The following is a 20000-nucleotide window of genomic DNA, read 5'->3' on the forward strand; positions in this document are numbered from 1 at the left end:
TTAGGATGTACTATTTTTTACCAAATTCGTTGCCAACACGCTTCCCTATAATAACAATCGCCTTAAAACGTTTATAGGAAATAAAAAAACAGAACTAACTACTTATATGGTTTTAGAATATATACTGTAGAGCTGATATAAAATATTGTTCTATAGAACATTTTAGGCCTGTTAATTTAATGATAAGCTATTATGTGACACTGAAAAGCAGGTTTCTTGGACAGTAACACCAACATCGACAGTCATACGCAAGTCTACTGCTAAACAGAAAGAATCGCAGTCCATTTATTTCACCGGTCAGAAATCATGAATTCGATTATGTCTGACTTTTGCATCCACATCTGATGATGAAAGCACATCCTCTATAAATGCGGTGTATCTAGGTAGATAGAACAAAAAAGTACAGAGGTTCACAGTAGGTATCCTATTTCTTTTAACATCTTTCAAGATCTAGGGTCTATATATATATATATATATATATATATATATATATATATATATATATATATATATATATATATATATATATTCATGAAAGACACCGTAATTCTCGCCTGAAAAAAAAAAAAAAATTTCGAAGAGGTGTTTCTCGCCGTGAAAATATGATACCGCTTTGGGTTTATGTCATTAGGAATGTAGCAGCGGTAGGCAAGGAGGCCTCGGAAGTGGTGCTAATGGATTCCTTAAGGGCGCAAGATGATGGAAGATGTCATCTCGAATTTCAATGAAAGAAGAGAACATCTCATTTTTTTTTTCAAGGGTTTACCTTTCGCTTCCATATGTTTTTGATTATGATAAGTAAACTCAGTTAAGTAGATTTACTGACGGTAATGGGCGTTAATAGACAAAATCGGATACTTACACACCCACCCACCCACACACACACACACACACACACACACACACACACACACACACACACACATAACATATATATGTTTATATATATACACATATGTACATACATACATATATACATACATATGTACATATGCTGACCCACATTCCCAGTAAGAGAGCACTTATTTGAGAAAGATAAGCACTTGTATCATTAAAGAACTATATGTTAACAACATCAACTCCATTATTGTGGATTGTTTATTTCATATGTTAACAATTTTTTTTTTATATTCCAATGACCTGTTCGACTCAATACTCTCCCAATTATCTGCAGAAATGCATTTTTGACAGTGGTATATTTTTGCCACGTTATGTTTCAAAAGGCAAAACTATCCTCATTACGCTGTTGTTCAAAATCTCTTATCATGATGTTTCGTAGTTTATTTAAATAAAGTCACTAAATATAGAGTGAACTTATCCATTTCATTCATAAATTTTCCCAATTACCATCGACAAATAAAAAAATACTCACCGTTGGAAAAACAATATTTTCAGTGTGCTTATTGAAAGTAATTCGTGAATTCGGTTGTTCGTTGATTTTAAATGGAAACCACTGGTTTAGTAGATAAAATGAATGAAAATCCTATCTAAAAAAAAAATCAGATACCATTGTTTTGTGTATAATACTCATTTCAGTCTGGAATAAAGCATTAAATGCTTTATATATGTTTTAAAATTCCGGGCAGTAAACCACTCTCTTCTCTCTCTCTCTCTCTCTCTCTCTCTCTCTCTCTCTCTCTCCTCTCTCTCTCCCAGATACACACACAAACACACACACAGTTGAAATGAAAGTGGATGATTTACTTTAAACCTAAATACTTATTCCTATTTAATCTTGGTTATGGAATCATTTTACATAAAGACCTTTGCAATATTCCATCATAATTAATTACCTTGAAATGAGAGGTTAAAACTACCAACGAAAATTTTTATGATCAAGCCTCATTAAATAGAGATTACAGTCTGTATCTCATCATTATCATTATTTTTCCAGATTTCGAAAATCTGTCTCTAGTATGGAGAATTCCTGTAAAACTTTCTCAGTCATGCCTAGTTAACTGAAATGTTTATTCATATGTAACTATGTATCCAGTTTTCTTGTTAGATATATTGTTGGGTTTTAAATGATGATGCAGTTAAGGGCATGTTCTTTATAGTTCTTAGTTTTCATAGGATTTGATTGAAAACATAGCATTAGAAGTAATATATATATGTGTGTGTATGTAGTATATATATATATATATATATATATATATATATATATATATATATATATATATATATATATATGTGTGTGTGTGTGTGTGTGTGTGTGTGTGTGTGTGTGTGTGTGTATATGTATACAGTATATATAATATATAACATATATATATATATACATCAAAACAGTTATAAATATATATTATATATAGATATATATTTATATATATATATATATATATATATATATATATATATTGTATTCATAAACTGTTTGTGATGTGTGCAATGAGTTGCTTATTTATGACATATTGTATATACCCTAGTGTGTGTCCACGCTATTCAGCCAGAGTTTTCCAGTATCCTGTTGAGCACTCCATCCATTGGTGCATGTCATAAACATGTTCATAAGTTGACATTCCAGTCGGCATTTTTTCCTTCCTTGACTTATTGCATTTTTCCCATACATCACAAGCAGGTTGAGTAAATGTCAACAACCGTTAGATACACAGAAAAAACGAACCATTTCAAAATGCTGGATAATCGTCTGAATATCTACCATCTAACTGGATTGTTTCCCTGAAACTATCAGTAAGTAGGCCTTTCTTGTATTCAAAACTGTTTGTGATCCAAAGATTGTCCAAAGTGCAATGAGTTTGGAGGAGCAAGATCGTGTATTTATGACATGTTTTATTGTTTTTAGTGTGATTGTTTTACCCTAGGATGTCACCCTTTGAGTCCTTAAACACAAAGCGGTACCCACTATTCAGGGAGTGGGGATGGGTGTATTTTAGAAGAGAAATATTCAGCAAAGTTGTTAATCCAGTATCTGTTGAGCACTCCATCATTGCGCAACATTAATTTACCATTCTGTTCCTGGAAATATGTTCCATAGTTGACATTCAGTGGCATTTTTCCTTCGCCTGACTCTGATATCTTTTTCTGACATTTTCCCATATGCTGGTTCCTATCTGTTACTCAGTATATAGATATCTCAAAATATTTTCACAAGAAGCTACTTTCAGCATATGTTATGTGTGTGGATGACTGAGGTGTGTTGATCACTACACACAGATAATTGTTTACCAAGTAACATTCCTGTTATATACATCATTCAACATTTTCTGAACATATAAAAAGTTAAGCATACCTTTGTTTAACCAGACCACTGAGCTGATTAACAGCTCTCCTAGGGCTGGCCTTTGAAGGATTATACTTATTTTACGTGGCTAAGAACCAATTGGTTACCTAGCAACGGGACCGACAGCTTATCGTGGAATCCGAACCATATTATACCGAGAAATGAATTTCTGTCACCAGAAATGAATTCCTCTAATTCTTCACTGGCCGGCTGGAGAATCGAACGCGGGCCCAGCCGGGTTCTAGCCGAGAACTATACCGACCCGTCCAACGAGGAACTACATACACACATATATAAATATATATATTATATATGTATGTAGATACACATTGAAATTCTAACAAACAAGTCCATCGTCATTGACACATTCATGTTGGTGAATCGTGGATGAAACCTTGCACAGAGAAGGGTAGCGGACATTTTGGTTTAGAAAAGAAAAATTTTTTTTATTATGAAATCCATTTCTCCCCTTCGAATCAAGGCACACCGGATATCACAGATTTTTTTATATGCTCAACCTGTATATTCACATGATATCCATATAAAAAGCACTTCAATCATTTTACCTGTAGTATTCTGTTTTCAATTTTTTTCTGGATATCTCTGTTTTTTCCGCCTAAGCCTTTTAACTCCCTGCTTTCACTGTGCTCACCGCTGAATGGTTGGAAATGCCCTAATGTTTGGCTTCATAGATTGAATTTCATGATTCATGCATTGTGTATGCTTGACAATTATCAGTGCTTTAACAGAAAATTTGCCATGTTTCTTTCTCCCGCCCCATGATTTCCAAATTATATTCTTATCACCTACTCTTTATGATGGTAATTTTCCATGGTTTTAGTCGTGAATCTGTGTTCCATACCCTTTGAATTCTCCTCGTATACTGTTTTGACAGTTATCTAATCCTCCTCAACTTTTTTATCATTCATGTGAACAACACTTCAGTGTTTTGACAGAAGTCACAAGGAAAATAGGGCTGACAGTTCAAAACTTAGGAAACCGTTCGGTCAAAAAATACGTAAAGCGAATATAAAAGTGGTCGCCCTTAATCCAAAAAGAATTGCAAACCAAATTCTAGGAAATATTCCAAAAATGTATTCATCAATAAAAAAAAAAGAAAAGGAAGGACAAAGGGAAGCTATAGGAAGAAAAACAATTAAAACTTTAACAGGTATGCCAGCGACGAAATATTTCCCTTGCAATAACTTGTAAATAACGATCTAAAAAAATGCAATTGATTAAAGAAACAACGTTTGAACGAGTTATTTGGTACACACATGAACCTGAGAATTGTGAAGTGAAACAGAGAGAGAGAGAGAGAGAGAGAGAGAGAGAGAGAGAGAGAGAGAGAGAGAGAGAGAGAGAGAGAGTAGTTTTTTTCAAATTTGTTGCAGAAAGTCGTAAGTATTCTAAACGACTGCAAGATTATGCTTTTTTATTTTGAAAACTTGTGTGGTTTGAAGTAAAATTGCATAAAATTATTGGAAAACCACTTCACAAGCAGTTACTATTCCCTTTCTCCAGGAATGAAGATTACCACAAATGAAACCAAAGATACGAAGTTAGTTTAATTTTAAGTGAGTTCCTGATGTCATAATAACCGCGAAAATCTCTTCACTCTAAAAAGATTTACTTTTGTTCGCGTTTTCAGCTTTATGTACCGTTGTGTCTTGAAGTCCTTGATTTTAATTTATAAGAAGAAATCCAGCATTTATATTTATAAATCTTAAAAATTTCAATTATGATAATTTAAAACTAACAAACCTTGCTTGGCCATTGTTACATGATCTCTTTTTCAGTACCATAACATTCCTTATAGATATGTAATTACACTTACTTTTCTCTAGCAGGTAGAACGCTGTCAAATGAATGAATGCGTGATTCGTTACTACGCAGAGCGTGCACGACGTGTCGAGTGCCGATCTAAGATGGGATAGCAAAGGTAAGTTCTGTATTGTATAATTGTGGATGAGCCATTACAAACAGCAGTTTGAAAAAGGGGTTCGTCATGTCTCCGAGTAGAAGGCAGTTAGAACATCATACTCACATTTTCCCTCATGTCGGGTCGTCGTAATTTATTGAGTTCGTTTTCGTCTGGAAGTAGTTCTTGGCTAGCGTTATAATTTCAACGAGTTACCTAGAGCACAAAGCAGTTGGGTAAGCCCCATAGGTCTCTCATTATTTGTTCTTAATGACATGCTGTCTTCGTTATTTCATCATGCTACCATCAGCTAATTTTTTCTGTCAGCGGACCGATGCTCAAATTGCTCAGATTCCATTAGACCAATCGTAATCTGTTCTTTTAAACGACTTTTTTTTCGTGATACATGAATTTACCAACTGAATGTTCAGTTATAAAATAACCTTTTTTTTTAAATGACGACACAGCCTGATAACTCATTAGAGGCTTTACAATAGAAATTTTAATACCGTGGCATTGAAAAGCTTTCTTTGCATAATGCACCTTTACGTTACTGAAACGATTCGGTAAATCAGTCTTATATACTGTATATAATATATACTGTATATATATATATATATATATATATATATATATATATATATATATATATATATATATATATATATATATATATATATACTATTATATATATATATATATATATATATATATGCTATATATATATATATATATGTATGTATGAATCATATATATTCACATACATACATATATATATATATTTATGTATATATATATATATATATATATATATATATATATATATATATATATATATATATATATATATTATTGCATATATACACACACGTATACATATATATAGGAGAAATATCTTCAATATAAAAACTAAATAGTGAATGTCTACGAAATCTCCATCCATGGTAATAATTTTTTTCGTTATGACATTTCATCAAAAGTATTGGGTTAACAGTAGCCTTAGAACCTCCACAGACCTCGACTTCTGTTGGCATGGTAATACCGTGTGAAAGATGAATTTTACATATATTTTTAATATATGATGCTATACCATTTCTACGGCAAAAATGAAGAAAGAGAGAGAGAGAGAGAGAGAGAGAGAGAGAAACGCCATCAGAGATAAAACCATCATGAACTCATGTCACTATTTTAAGTTTTGAGATCAGTAAGATTTGTGAGCATTGCTCTCCGACCTCGTTGAATCCTGTGTTTACATTTGTTATTTTAAACTGCATTTTTGTCACTGTTGGAAATGATGTGCAACTGTTATCTGTTATGTATATTATACTATCCAGTCTTCACGTTTTCTTATTTCATTGATATATATAAATTTCTATATACTTCTAACTGTGCATGATTCCCAGTTTGATCAGCTTTTCAGTCTGCGTGAACGCCGGTTTCTGGGGAAATCCTCATAATTTTGTAGGCATTTTCTACCATATTGAGTAGCATGATAATTTTTTATAGGATAGTAATCCCATCTTAAACGATTGGCGGTTTAAGGTAACGAATTACTTCAATATTCGGTACACGAAGGTACATGAGTCTGACATGAAAATTTTCCGGAACCCTTGCGATTTATATACTTAAATGGCCAAAGAATTTCGTCCTTTTATCCGAGACAGACCATAAATTAACACTATGGACTCTTCAGAATGGAATAACACCAAACACCGGAACACAAAAGGAAAATACATCTGGCCTTTGTGAGTCCTCTTCATTCTGCGTCGTATATTTATAAGCTCTTCCACCTGCCAGCCTCCAGCAGTGACAGATTTATGGGGTCGTTTCCTCCCGAGACATTGTCCAAATAAGACGAACATAGAAGAGAAATGTGCCCGAAGGCGAATTCGGTGTTTCTTCGCATAACAAAAGCACACCTTAAGATCTATGATGATGGAGTAGATGATTTTCGAGATGCACGTTGCGAAATCGTGAATTGAAAAGACAGCCAAGTATGTAGAGATCTCATGTATGTTTTATTATATTTTAGTCCTGTAACTTAAAGGATATAAAGAAAATGATTCAAGTGCATATAAGTGACAGAGGCAAGAGTCACTTCTGTTGTTTTTATTGTCGACGTCGAACTCATGTTGTTTTCTGACTGGGCCATATTTTTTTTCTTCATGACGCTTGGTTTACGTGGAAATTTGTTTTACTATGTAACCAACATACATTCAGTTTTACTTTGAGCAAATTTGTTGATCTCGATTTGCTCTACATAGTAAAGTTTTCTTGCTAACGATTTTCGGATGATATACATAATGTAATTATTTTTTACTGTAGAATATGTTGGCGATGCTTTCTTTCGTCGTCTTCTCTTACCAACACGTCTTGGCTGGAATTTTATTCTGTATATGGAAGTTTTCTTGGTCATTTTTATATAAATATAATAATTTTCCGTCTGATTTCCTCGAATATTACTGTTCTTTTTTTCGTCACAGAACTCTTCACTTTTAGAGAAACCTCTGTTATAGAAATTATGAATACTTCAGCCAAACCTGAACTTTTGTTCCTCATTCAATATTTCTCTAGCATAGAGGCCTCCTGACAGTAGCCATGAAAAGAGACAAAAGCTGGGTTCTGGATTACTACACTATGAATGCCATGAGAGAGAGTTTCTGAATATAAGGTCACAAAGAGAGAGAGAGAGAGAGAGAGAGAGAGAGAGAGAGAGAGAGAGAGAGCGAGAGGGTGAGGGGTGGGGGGTGGGGGTGGGTGGGGGTTATGAAGGCGATTTTGGGAAAACCAATTTCTATAAAACCTATTTCACATTTTTCAAGTAGGAACGTAAAACCTTCGTATATCGAAGCACAGTCCCAGTGCTTCTCTGAACCATAGTGTCTTTATACATTCCTAAAGATCCGAAATCGAGAAGAAAGAAGAGTGATGGTTGATAGAAAATTGACCAAATGAGGAATACATAAACGTGAATCAAAAACCCATATTGTCTCGTTTGCATGATGCATCAATTACACTTCATTCATTATTTTTACAAAGTATATATGGCGTAAGGAGAACAGAAAGGGTGAGTTGGAGATAGGTATAAATAGTAAAAAAGTTATCGTGGGTTAAAGGATGGATCAAAGTATTTTGAGAAGTTATGGTCATGTGGAAAAGTGAAAGTCGGTAAGCTGGTGAAAAGAGTGTAAAACTCAGAAGTCTTAGAAGGAGGGAGGAAGGCAAATCTAGATTGAAAAGGTAGGTCCTTCATACCCAGGAAGAGAGATAATGCTTGCAAGTGTTTGTAGAGAATCCTGAACACTGCTGATGTGAATTTTTTGAGAGTTACCATAGTAACAAACAATTTTGAAGTTTTCATTGTCAATGTATTGTTGTTACATGGGCCATTGTCGTCTGGCTTTTTTTTTTTTTTCTGGGACACACTAAGATGACAATGGACGAGTAGCGTTTCGATGATCTTCAGAGACTTCCTTGGAATTAATTTCCACAGGAACACTAAAGCTGCTAATTAGTAGAGTTCACTCAGGGAGAGTGGTGAGAAAATGAAGTGTGAGAATGAAGTTTCAGTTATCTATGATCACTTATGGTTTTACAATTTTCTACCCAAGAAAGCTGCTCCTCTGAGTCAAGGCCCTGCTTAAATCTGACTTTATTTTTGGCTACGAATGTGCACTACGACGCTTTCACTAGTTTTTAGAGAGAACGACACTGTTGTCCGTACTCGAAAATCGCACCAGTATCTCTGCCTTACCTGCGCAAGTCTCTCTCTCTCTCTCTCTCTCTCTCTCTCTCTCTCTCTCTCTGAAGCGCGATTGGAAATACGTCATCACAAGCACTTTATAATTTGAGAGACGACGCAGTTTCGTCTTTCATTATACACATACTTTCTTCATATGGATATATTCATCATGCAAATACAACTCGAGTTGCCTTGTATCGAACTGCTGGCCACCGCCTCATTTCTTTCTCATACTTAATCGCGGTTGGTTTACCATTAAGATTGCGAACACAGCTTTTAACCGGTCAGTAATTTCAACTAAGCTTTTTACAAGCACTGCCAAGCGTTGTTCAAAGAACATGCACGCTACACGTGAAAATCACTCTTTCCCAGGATGCCTATTACATACATGTAAAGTTTTCGTCACATAGACCTAAGGGGAATTATAACTGACAAATGCTTCGTTACCAGAGGGATTCGAATCCCACCGTTGAGAGAGCATTTATCAATTATGATTCCCCTTGGGTATAAGTATTAAAACACGTATATGCACAAGGCAGGCAGCAGAGAACCGTTATATAAAGTACTCAAGGATGATAGTTTATTTGACAGAAAATAATTTTGAATTTAAATTCCTACAGAAACACCGTGTGGAATATCCTCCGAGGAAAATCTAAATCAAATGGGAGAGGGCTACGCAATTACCATCTTACGAAACTGTCTGCGCACAACGGTGATTATGAACGAGTATAATAGCTCCAAAAAGAAGACAAACACCTTTCTGGAAAGGCTCGCAGAGAAACAGACCAACCCATGATAAGTATATTTACGAGACGGGTCTCAGAAACCGAATAAGAGGAATGTACCTAGAATGAAGACAGACGAGGTGGAAACATTTTTAACTGAAAATATGTGAAAGGGTTGGAATTCCCCATTGGCACCGTGGCAGTAAAAGCCCAGAAATATTGTAATGGAGGACGAAATCGGCGAAGGAATGTGACGGTCAATGAAACGAATGATCGGTGGCGAAGAGACTTCACAAGAGGCGGGAAAAGGCGACAGTTAAAGAGAATAGTCTCGTGTGGAGGCGACGGAAGGGACGGAGAATAAATCGGCTTTTTGTTTCAACACTGATAAAAAGACTTACAAGTTTCTCTTACTTAAATATGCCTTATCAAGGAAGCACATTCTCCCTCTCTCGGACTTCATATTAAGAAATAGTCTCTCTAGTGTCATTCAGATAAGGAATCTAAAATTCAAATTGTGTACCATTTAATTCTACGTAAACAAAAAGGGAAAATCATATTTGATACAATTCTAAGTAAAAAAAAAATCTATATTTTTATTGTAATTAGTAGGCCTACTGTTTAGATTTCGATAAATAGCAACTATTAGGTTTCAGTCGGTTAAGAACAGAAACCGGGATTTTTATAGCAATAAGGACAAATTTGTTTGTATTCCCGGTAAAAAACTAAATTACGTGTTATGAAATATTTGCCTTAATTCTCACGATCTTTTTCAATTTTAGCAACCCACGCTCATGATACAACTCCTAAGGCTGAATACCAGGGAATACACCGATTCTGTGAATTACTGTGTGAAAATAAGAGATTTGGTTAACGTGAATGAGTTCCTGTGATGATTCCACATGAGAACATTTTAGTAAAATGGCAGGAATGAAGGTTATTAACCTTTAGCTTCACCTACTCCGAGGCGGTAGTGCTAAACATGGCGGAAGCTCCTTGGGACGCCGTGTTTAGTACTAGCCTCTCGGGGATCAGTGTATTATATACACCCATATCTATATTGTGTGGTCGACAAATTTTATATTAATAAACGATATCTTCGTGCGGCCGTTTACTTTACTTAGCATGAGTTATAGAATTACATTGTAATGCATTGTTTGAATTTATTTACTTATTTGAATTTATTTTGAAAAATATTAGTTTGATGAATGGCATACTCATTTTAGGTTACGCCTTTGCCATGCTATTGGTAAATTGACCAGAAATTGCAAATCTCGATGACAGTCGGACAGTTGTAAGCTCCATGATATATATTTATTCTTTAAAAGTAGTTATTTTTACGTAAATTAATCCCCCTCCCCATCCTACCCGCCCCCAAAAAAAAAAAAAAAAAATACGATGTATTTATAAATATCTTGTAAACGAAATTTTACATTTTTTGTGTTAAATGGGCCAATGCCTTATAAGGTGACTGTTTACCTTTAGTCATTTTTTGTTGAAATCGAAATCCTTAATTAGGTAAAAAAAATATAACAGCAATTTACTATGATATGGAGTATTTTATGCTCATTATGGTGTATTCGAAGGGGGTTACGAGAATAATTTATTAGGCCATTGGAGAGCTGGTCCCTCACTCGCTTCCGCCAAATTTAACCATTTTAATTACTCCTTGAATATCATTCATCGGTAAAATAAATTGAATGAGGTTGTAACGAATAGTCACAAGCAAGAGGGAGTAAAGGCGAGCCTATGAAAAAAGCACATTAAATAGTACATCAAATAAGAAACGTCAGAATTCCTAAGTGTTTTAGAAAGATGTTAATGCTGTGCATTCATCATATATTAATGAGTGAAAAGGCGTTAATGAGCACCGAATACCTGGGACAAAGAAGCTTTGTCACTTGGGGTTTCAGCCAGGAGTGTTCGCAGAGTTTGCTGAAGAAGTAGGTTGTAAAGTTCCTCTTTAACTGCCTACTAAAAACTTTTCATTCTTGTTTTATACTTTGACATCAACCTCATGTACGGAAAATATTATATAAATTGGCAGAATAAAGTAACTTTTCATCTAGTGTAAATAATTGTCTTTTTTTTCATTTAATCGAATTTCCGCTTTTGTTTGCTTGTTTATTCAATCCTATGACATTTCAGAGTTGTACGGTGTTGGTGAAAACGAACGTAAGAGCAAAGAAACGTTGCGAAAATATTTGAAAGGGTAAAAATGTAGAATATCGTTAGTATTATCCCAAAAAACAATGTCTCTCATTTGTATTCCTTTTCAAGAGATTATTTAAAAGTCAATAAACAATTTTCTTGAGAGAGCTGGCAATCACCCTGCCTCGAGATATGTCTGCTGTCCAGCCTACCTGGCATCTAAGGATTAAAATATAAGATAGTAAAAATCGACATTTAGTGGCATAACTATCATTTAGTGGCCAAACTATTATGATTTCGCTAAAGAATCGGAAGATCAGAGGAATGGTATTTGAAGCGGGGTATTTTCCAGGAAATTATTTCGGCACCCGTTAAAGAGACATCTGGCCAATGATACGCCATAAGTTGGCAAGTTATCAATATTATTCAGTTTGCAAAAGAAGAGATCTACAAAAATAAGAAGTGAAACCTTACTTACCAACAATTGTTTTTTGACAAGGAACTGCGCTGCGTCCTAAACATTAATTTTGAGAAGCAAGGATGAGTGCACAAGACTTCGAATGGTTGTTCCAAGTTTGTTACAGAAAATCTTCATTTGCACGGAAAAACTGAAAATATGTACAGAAAATCTAAGAAGCTGATTCTTTGCGTACTTTATAGATAAAGATGATTATGGAAGCACATACTGTAAATGTGACCTCTTAATACCCCTTGCAAGTGTTACACATGGAAATTATAGAAATATAGAATTATGAAAACTTGAAAAAGAGTCAGTTCAGTTCTCGTCCGAGAAAACAAAAAAAAAATTTCTTTTTAAATAATCCAGGGCTCTGCCTTCCCGGTTAATAAATTTCAGTTGTCTCCTCTGTTTTCTGCGATATTTTTGTCTTCTTCATAAAAAGGATTGTACCTTCACCGCAGAGTCTGCACCAGAGGGCAATAGCCACTCTCGGGCAAGAAAACTCGATAACTTTTTTCTATAATGGTCTTTTAAAAAGATGATTTCCAGAACCAGGGAGTCACTCTATTTTCGTTCAAAAAATGTCGTTCGTTCTTTCAATGAAAAAAAAAAAAAGAAGGGTCTTCGAATGTAAGGTCGAGTCCAGCAATAAAGCAGTATCCTTGCAGAATTTATTTCTTTATTTTTTTTTAAGATTGATTTTTGTGCCAAAGAAGTGACCGCTTGAAATCAGTCACTACGTTTTACCTGTGAACCTTCGGATATCTTGTTCTCTTGCAATTACGGCCACAAAAATACTTTGCTAATGGGCATTTTCTCTGTAGCTTAGGTTTTTCATCGGACAACTTGAAGAATTATTTTTTTTCTTTAGAAAATCTCAATAAAATGACTAATTATTATGGTTAATATTTTGTAGAACTGTTTTTGTGAAAAACCTAGTTCAAGAATATCTGCAAGCAATGTATCTTTAGACTGAAATTCATTACATTTTGAAGTTTCTCGTAGCAGATTCTACGAGAAACTTCAAAATGAATGTGAGTGAATTATGTGGTATCATTATTAGAGATGTGCATGAGGTCACTTCACAGAAAGACTGGCCTTTGAAAATGTGGCTTTAATGACATTATTCATTCGCTTGAGAATAGACGCGTGATGCATACTGACAAGAAGTGAGACTGTCTTTAGGAAATAAAATTTAACGGTTGTACATTAGAGTTATTTCCTAAAATTCCGTGGTGGTCTTCATGTAGCGCATTATCACTGCAAGTGCATTATTTTTCAAAGAGTTATAGAAATCACTATAACTCTTCGTTTATTTTTCTTTCAAGGAATCGTCTTCTTCTGTGGTCTGTTAGATGTTTTCGCTTACGCAGTGGACGGTCATGCAAGAACGTATCTTGTGCGTTGAATTAATTTTATATCTTAGGATATGACTGATCGAAATTCGAAAAAAATAGTCAAATTACCTTCTTATATAAGTAAACTATTCAGTTGTGGTTCACTCACAGCAGATGTAAACGTAGAAATTTGTCGATTATAATAACGTACAAGCTAGAAAAATTGCTTCTAAGAGAGGCATCGCCATGTACTTAAGGTATTATTGAATATCAGAAATTTGAGCATATGGGGTTAAAACTAAAAAAGTATTAGGTAGGCATAACGCTAGAAAGTCTTATATATCTGATTTGTCGACAAAATTCAAGGAAAATGAACCTGTATGTAATGATGACCAACCTTTGTGTCACAGTAGGAGTAACTAAAGCAGAAGCATTTGATAGAATAGCATCGCAACACTCGTGAGTCCTCAACCCGTTCAGAAAAACTTTAAAAGCACCCAATAGCGACAGCTGCCATCTGAGATGCTCTCACGGCCTTTAGAATGTCCATTGGGTTTTGGAAATAACGAAAACCCGTGAAAAGTTATTCGGCTCCTTCAGAACGGTATTCTCAAACATCGATCGTTTTAGAATAACATGAAGGTCTTTCAAATGCCGCGGTACTTTTTTGACTCATTTATTTAAAAAAAAAAAGAAAAAGAAAATGGTCGATTCTGGACCAGCAAAATATCCGAAGTAACACAGAGTTCTTTAAATCATCATCTAAGATTTTTAAGTTACTATTAGCAATATTTTTAAGTTACTATTAGCAATTTTAGGAAACTGTTAATCCCAGCGTCTTGATGTTTTTATTTGTTCACTCTGCTCAAATTACCGTCAAAATGCCATTATAACTCGATTAAATGCTTTCAGGCATTAATTTAATGCCAGAGTTTTTCTTGTAAAGATTCATAACCAAACAACGATCACTATCGTATTTGATTTAATTTCTGCTCAATACGAAATTTTCATATCAATAATGTCTTACGAACACTCTGGCATTCAGACCTGTTATTTCTTTTCTCTCTCTCTCTCTCTCTCTCTCTCTCTCTCTCTCTCTCTCTCTCTCTCTCTCTCTCTCTCTCCCCTTTGACAAAAATTGTTTGCTCTGTGGGGAGGAGGAGGGATGAGTAAGAAATAATGGAACAATAAAATGACAATGTTTTAGAAAGTAAGAGAATTTATCTGGTATAGCCTCAACTGATCCAATAGAAACATTTTTCTCCAAATTAAAGTTCTTATCAAGAAGTCTTTATTTAATAAGCTGTATTTTTATTTTCTTGTTCCAAGAAGTTTGTTAGTCGATTTTTTTTCCAAATTAAAATTATCATCAAGATGTCTCTCTACTAGTTGAAGTCTTTATTTAGTAAGCTGTATTTTTTACATTTATTTTCCTAGACAGAACATAGTGCTTTCTGGTTCCAAGAAGTTTGTTAGGCGAAATTATATCTGCAATGCCATGTAGTTAGGATAAACACTCCTACCATGCAATTAGTGCAGTGGTCATTAATCTGCAGCGTAATTAAACGTAATGGAGGCATAGGGTAGTTGCCCCTGCCAACGTCCTTTGACAAAGGAGGCAGCGTTAAAATAGACAACCAAATGAAGAACAGGTCGCCATGAAGGAAAACTGAAAGGGAAATGAATGGGAAGTGAAAAGGGGCGGGCGAAATGGTGGGTAAGAAACAAAAAACAATGCACAACAACAACAGCCCTTAATGACTGTGTTTGTAGAGGGTGTGGCGAGATACCACGCCCTAACAGAACCGCCCGGAGGAATTCCGTGTTGTAGCTCCTTCAGATGTCAATAACCTTAGGCCCATACCCACGACCATCCAATAAAGACGTCCTACCACTGAGTTCCTTTGTACTTATTGTTCTCCCTTGTTTGCCAGTCGTTGTTTTAGTTTTCTGTTTTTCTTTGCTTTAATACTCTCACTCTCTCTCTCTCTCTCTCTCTCTCTCTCTCTCTCTCTCTCTCTCTCTCTCTCTCTCTTATTTTTACACTTACTAGAAGATATGCTGGAGTTTTCCGCAATGACAGCAGACAGTGACTAAATTTATTATTAAATTCTAAATAGCGACAGATAAAAGATACAAGTATGAAGTTCATCACTAGTGTATTGAGCATCAGGCCTATGCATTATTCCTTTCCTGAAACATGGTTTAGTTTCATCAGTTATTTTGTACTGAAGCATCTCTGTGTCTCTGTGTGTTTGTATGTATCTCGCCGAAACAGTTGTAATAATAAGCACGTGGTTGATATACGTACGTCATTATTTTAAGTTTTCATGCAATTAAAACAGCAAATATACCTTAACGCACAAGAATTAAATTACTTGCCATGGACCACAGATACAGTAGGCTATGTACAGTACATCACCTACGGCAACCGTTTTTTTTTTTTTTCAGTAAACTAAACAGTCAGTGTTTAGTTGCAGAAACTCATTTAAACTTAGTATAAGATTAATTTTCCATCGTTCATTTTTGTTTTAAAAAAAAAGCTTTCTGTTCACAGTTCGAAATGCCGATGGTTTGAATATAGGTCTCATTTGAATTTTCTTAGCTACTGAGTATTCCCTCTCTTTTCTGTACGGAATTGGGGCTATTGAAGGGCTACATAAACAAAGCACTAGACGACAAACTGGTATGGAAGAGATCTTTATATCTGGGCTGGGGGCTGTAAAGGATGTCTCATCAGTGGTTTAATAGTTTGGCTTTTTTTATTTTTTTTATTTTGTAGTCCCCCTTGAGTAGTGTTCACTGGGTGCGGGTATGTATTTATGTATATATGCACAGCTGAACATACATATATATATATATATATATATATATATATATATATATATATATATATATATATATATATAAATATATATATATATATATATATATATATATATATATATATATATATATATATATATATATATATATATATGTGTGTGTGTGTGTGTGTGTGTGTGTGTGTATGTATGTACAGTATATATATGTATATATGTACGTATGTATGTTGTATGTCTATATGTATGTTGTAAATCAAAATCCTACCCTTTTTACCTTGATATTCTAAGTGTCAAAAGATCTACGCCTTTAAAGTCACTCCTGCAGGAATTTCCCCCCCCCCACCCCTTAATATACATAACACACGCATACATATATATGTATGGATGTAAATAAAACACTACAAGCCCCCCCTGTTTTTATGGAAATAGATGAATGAACAAAAAATGTTTGAAAATAGTTTTCAATATCCATTTCCTCGACCTACTAAATTCCGTAAAGGTAACTTTTATTAATTCCATGAAATTGTTGAAAATATTAAAAGCCATATTCTATTCTTTATATGCTGCGAGGGTAAAATACCATTTTTTATTCATGGAAATAAAAGTTTAACCATTTTTCATTGCAGGTATTCTGTTTAAGGAAAGAATTTCATTTAAAAACCAAGTGTCATAAAATAGGCTACCTTTGATCGTGTCCTCTCTCTCTCTCTCTCTCTCTCTCTCTCTCTCTCTCTCTCTCTCTCTCTCTCTCTCACATATGTATATGTATATATGTATGTATATATATATGTAAATATATATATATATATATATATATATATATATATATATATATATATATATATATATATATATATATATATATATATAGATATATATATATATATAAACATATACACACACACACACACACACACACACATATATATATATATATATATATATATATATATATATATATATATATATATATATATATGTGTGTATATATATATATATATATATATATATATATATATATATATATATATATATATATATATATATATATATATATGTATGTATGTATTAAGTATATAGCTTTTCATCTGGTAGGCTAGACGGCCCGGATCCCACTCTTGGGAGAGGACGGATGGACAAGCACTGTTAAATGCATATTTTCTTGCCCATATGGAACCTATCGTACAAGGCAATAATGATAAAACTGATATCAAATTGGAAATTGGTATTTGAATGTCTTGTACAAGGGGAACGGGACATTTATTCTTTTTCTAAGTAGCGTTGCTGGAATCTTGCTGAACTTATATGTATATAAATACTTATTTTACTTCTCCCCAGCTCTTTCAAGAAAAAATGCTTAACAGACCAATGATTCAAGTTGATGAAGAAATATTTCTTATTTTAAGTGCATTAAATACACCAGTATAGGAAAACACACGACCTTGAGTCCAATGTTTTCGTCTGCCAGGTATTACGTACATGGTTATGCTGTTTCTTTAGAAGAGATTTTAAGTAATAAAAAACTAAACAGCATATTACATCTAATCATGACATCTAGAGGAAGCATAGCAAATGTAGGTTATTGAGGAAAATGGTAGAAAATACTCGCACTACATTCGTAGACTCAACAGAACTCTGCTTGGGCAAAGTTGTTTAGCTTCAAGTTGTTGGGTTTTTCGCTCTCGGGGGAGGAAGTGGTTCCTTCTTTTAGTTTTGAAAGGAAGAATAAGTATAAAATGATGGGGAAAAGTGAGAGACAGCTTTTATTTATTTTCTTAACAGTAAAGGCCCAGGGAACGGGAACACAAGGAAAATAAAAGGGATGAAAAGGTTATAACAGTCGGGGAAAAAAGAAGTGAGAGGAAATTTCCAAAGCTTGCTAGCAGTAGGAGATAAGCAGTCAATTTTTCGTATCAGTCACCTTCATTTTATGTCCTTTACTTTTCATTTTTAGTTTCCTGAAAAAGAAAACTGGAGATGGCTGTCTGTCCTTCCGCACCTTTTCTGTACGCCCTCAGATCTTAAAAACTACTAAGGCTAGAGGGCCGCAAATTGGTATGTTGATCATCCACACTCCAATCATCAAACCAAATTGCAGCCTTCTAGCCTCAGTAGTTTTTGTTTAAAGGTTAAAATTAGCCATGATCGTGCGTCTGGCAACGCTATAGGATAGGCCGCTCATACATGCGGCTCATACAGCATTATACCGAGACCACCGAAAGATAGAGCTATTTTCGGTGGCCTTGCTTATACATTGTACAGAAAACTCGGGCGCATTTTTTTACTTGTTACAATTATGTACAAAACGACCTCTGTGATTTATGACTTTTCTTCCATGACTACAAACTCAGTGAAACTGAAGTATATGGCGTTACTACTAAGGAGGTCACTGACGCCGACCATGACAAAAGAAATCACAAGTGAGAATACAGTAATCTTGGTACGAAATCTTGCAAATATTGGTGGTTTTTGTTCCTATGTCACCAATAACTGAAAGTGTTTCGAGTTTTAAATTGAAGACATTACTATTTGTGATATCCGCAGGGGTTGCGTTCTCATTTCCTTCCCTGTACTGAGTTTTTGTCCGTGTAATTTTTTTGAAAGTCCTCAGTCCCAACAGATTGTAAGGAGTAGTTAGATATTTTGTTATAGTTTTCGCAATTTACTTATTTCCATACTGGCCCAGTTGCAGTAGGTTTATCTGCCTTTATAGTTATTATGGCCGTTACTTGTCCTGCTGCGAGTAATAATAATAATAATAATAATAATAATAATAATAATAATAATAATAATAATAATGGAGAAATTAAGAATGTATCTAGATGGTATATAACTGTCTTATTATTATTATTATTATTATTATTATTATTATTATTATTATTATTATTATTATTATTATTATTATTAATGGGGGTTAATAATAAAAATGCTTTAAAAAGAGATAGAAAGTAGTTCCAAATCTTGAACAGCAGCTGAACAGCACATGGCATATTCCAGAACTATGTAAACGACAGTCGCATTCTTGTAGGGCATTCACATGAAACAAAATCCAATACTTACCGGCCCTGTCCCTTAGTATGTCAAGACATGTCGCTGAAGTATATTCTATTTATATGCAAGTCACATATCACTTTCATCTGAAGTTCATTATCTTTTCTTAGACGTGTAACTAGCGCCGTCCGTGCACCATACGCGGTGCACTGTAGGCATTACTTAAGGCTCTTTGCAGGTCCCTTCGGCCTCAAGCTGTAACCCCTTTCATTCCTTTTACTGTACCTCCGTTCGTATTCTCTTTCTTCCAACTTACTTTTCACTCTCTCCCAACAGTTGATTCTTAGTGAAACGGCGAGGTTTTCCTCCTGTTACGCCTGTCGGTCCTTTTAACTGTCAGTTTCCGTTTCAGCTCTGAATGACCTCCTAGGTCCCAGTGCTTGGCCTTTGGCCTGAATTCTGTATTCTATCTGTCTTTAATCTCTCCATGTACTCTCAAAGAAACACGATTGATGACTGAAACATTGAAACATTATACCCATTTCCAATGTTCCATGTCCAAGCTTTCTCGATAGATTTCAGAGAGTTGCATAAATCATAATTATTA

At 34.5% G+C, this 20000-nt stretch overlaps 1 long non-coding RNA gene across 3 annotated transcripts in view; it reads left to right on the plus strand.

Moving 5' to 3' along the window:
- LOC136832148 (uncharacterized) overlaps positions 1-20000 on the plus strand; it is a 359618-nt gene that overhangs the window by 192149 nt on the left and 147469 nt on the right. For 2 of the 3 annotated variants that reach the window (XR_010851094.1, XR_010851096.1), the window contains exon 6: positions 5089-5183. This is a non-coding gene — a long non-coding RNA (uncharacterized lncRNA). The remainder of the gene's footprint in view (positions 1-5088; positions 5184-20000) is intronic. The other variant, XR_010851095.1, reaches the window with a different exon arrangement.

This window comes from Macrobrachium rosenbergii, chromosome 49 (assembly GCF_040412425.1).
Source record: "Macrobrachium rosenbergii isolate ZJJX-2024 chromosome 49, ASM4041242v1, whole genome shotgun sequence".
Taxonomy (NCBI): domain Eukaryota; kingdom Metazoa; phylum Arthropoda; class Malacostraca; order Decapoda; family Palaemonidae; genus Macrobrachium; species Macrobrachium rosenbergii.